At 46.6% G+C, this 2,417-nt stretch overlaps 1 long non-coding RNA gene across 1 annotated transcript; it reads right to left on the minus strand.

Moving 5' to 3' along the window:
- On the minus strand, nucleotides 1-843 carry LOC122003797. Its single transcript, XR_006118102.1, has 3 exons — nucleotides 590-843; nucleotides 251-492; nucleotides 1-31 (listed from the first exon to the last, which is right to left on the minus strand). It is a non-coding gene; the product is annotated as an uncharacterized LOC122003797 (long non-coding RNA).
- Between the last annotated feature and the right edge of the window lie 1,574 nt (nucleotides 844-2,417).

The following is a 2,417-nucleotide window of genomic DNA, read 5'->3' on the forward strand; positions in this document are numbered from 1 at the left end:
GACTCCGAGATACTCGTCTCGCGTCAAAGTCCTGTGTTAAATCGCACAGTTTAGCTAATTTAATTATAAACAAATAGCTAAACTAATTTCTAATCCACTGACTAGTTTGGGTTAGTTTCATGAACCCCAATCACACAGTTATACAACTTACAAACCTAAATCACCCGATAACCAAATTAATTATGTATCAAGTCGTACCTAGAACATGTGTCAAAAATGTGTCAACTAAATCCATAAACCAAATACTTACCCAAACTCAAGTAGGTGGTCAAGGGTACAATCCGGCCACAGAGGTTTTACAATTGCTTCCTCCCTGTTTCCACTTCCTCTTCTTCAGTGATGGTAGTACAATACAAAATCTACTGCTGGTGGTAGTGAAACCGGCTGCCGGAGGAATGAAGAGGGAAAGACAATGGTGTTGGGCAGCAGATTGGGATCACCAAGAGGCTAGTCTCGGATTGCTTTGCCTCTGTCCACAACCCGGAGAGATAACTAAAGCACAGAGAAAACAAAGCAAAGATTAGGGCAAAGGAGCATCCGAGAAGAATTGGCCGGGAATATTCAAGATGAAAGCAGAGAGGAGAAAAACCAGCACTGCTTGGCGTCGGCGGAGACGCTAGGGCACAGATGACAGCGCCGGCACTGCAGGTTGTCTAGGGCAGAGGAAGGGTCGCCGGCACTGCTCGTGCGTCGGTGGAGATGCTCGGCTCGGCGGCGGCACAGCAAATCGGCAGTGAACTCACACCAGGGCAGAGGAAGAAAGGGTGATGCACGGTGATCGGCTCTAGGGCACCGGCGATTGGGGTCGGCGTCGGCTTCTGTGGTCGACGTCGGGTGGCTAGGGCAGGCGGTCGGGCGGCGGTGATTTGCGGCGACGGCGCTAGGAACTCCACGGCAAGGCTAGGGCAGAGGATGGATCGCCGGCAATGGCTTGCGCTCGCCGGCGCTTGGGCAGGGCCGGAGAAGAAGAGAAGAGGCTCGGGAGAAGTAACCGCCGCCGGCGGTTAGGGCAAGGAGGAAGAAGGGAGACGGCGTCGGGCTCGGGTGTGAGGAGGGGGAAGAAACGAAGGTTTTAAAGAAATTAAAAAGAAAAAGAAAAAGGAAAAAGGAAAAGAAAAAAAAATAAAATTTTTCCTTATTAAAACTGGGTAGCCTAAACAGGCTTTTCCGGACCCCGTTCTTATCCCCGTCAACTCGTCCGTACGAGCTCCGAAAAATTCCCGAAAAATGTCCAAAAATTCCGGAAAATTCCCTTATTAAAAATCGTCATTTTTCCGGTATTTTACACACAATGCACTCCTTGGAAACGAATTAAGAGCGTACCTTATTATATCCCTATTTTCTACCTTCTGCCTGATTCCGTGAAGGGAGTTAAGGATGTCTTGAATTCGCGCGTGTAGTTGGCTTGACATCTCCTTTTCCTGCATTTTTAAGTTATATATACAATTTATTGAATAGTAAATCACGCTTACTTACTTTGTCATCGGAGGTCCCTTCGTGAAGCTCGATCAGCTTCTCCCATAGCTCCTTGGCGCTTGAGAATGGACCGACGCGGTTTAACTCCTCCTTTGTTAGTCCGTACTGGAGGGTACAAGTTGCTCTGGCGTTTGCCTCCACCTTTTTGATTAATGCAGGCTCCCAATCTTCGCAGGGTGTAGGATTGCCGTCTTTATCTGTTGGCAGATCCAAACAAGTCTTGACGATCATCCAGGTTTCGAACTGGATCTTCAAGAAGTTCTCCATTCTGCCCTTCCAGTAACCAAAGTCCTCTCCGGTGAAAAGCGGGGGACGGACAGTACTATAACCCTCTTGTTGGGCCATTTTAGATTCACTACAAAGAAAATAAATGACAAGAAAATTTCAGGACTTGGTCCTGGATTAGTAGTGCGGTAAGTATTTAAAAATAGAACACGAACTCGGGTGGTGTTGCACCAACCTCGAGCAAAAATCGATTCGAGAAAAAGAATTAGAATATAGCTATAAAGCTAAATTCTAATTGACTCCGAAAATCTGAAATTACCACGAAAAAATTGTTTTGAATGGTGGTTGCACCAATTCAAAACGACCCCGCTCTGATACAAATTGTTGGATCGAGACGCGCTAGAGGGGGGGGGTGAATAGCGCTCGCGACTTTCACACTTTTCGAATCGCAAAACTATCGGAGTTAAAACGCAGCAGAATTAAAACAAACACACAAACACAGGGGAATTTACTTCGTTCGGAGCCTGTGACGACTCCTACTCGAAGGCTCGCGATCCTTGATCGCTTTCCGTGGGAAACAACTATAAGTTCGAATAGAGTACAAGTATTGCAAATAAGTACAATAAAAAGAAACACAGTTATACCGACAACAGTATAGAAATCACAAGTTTTGGAGCTCCAGGTCGTCGGTGTAAAGTCGTAGCACTTCCGGGTCA

The sequence above is a fragment of the Zingiber officinale genome, chromosome 7B (genome assembly GCF_018446385.1).
Source record: "Zingiber officinale cultivar Zhangliang chromosome 7B, Zo_v1.1, whole genome shotgun sequence".
In the NCBI taxonomy this organism is placed as follows: Eukaryota; Viridiplantae; Streptophyta; class Magnoliopsida; order Zingiberales; family Zingiberaceae; genus Zingiber; species Zingiber officinale.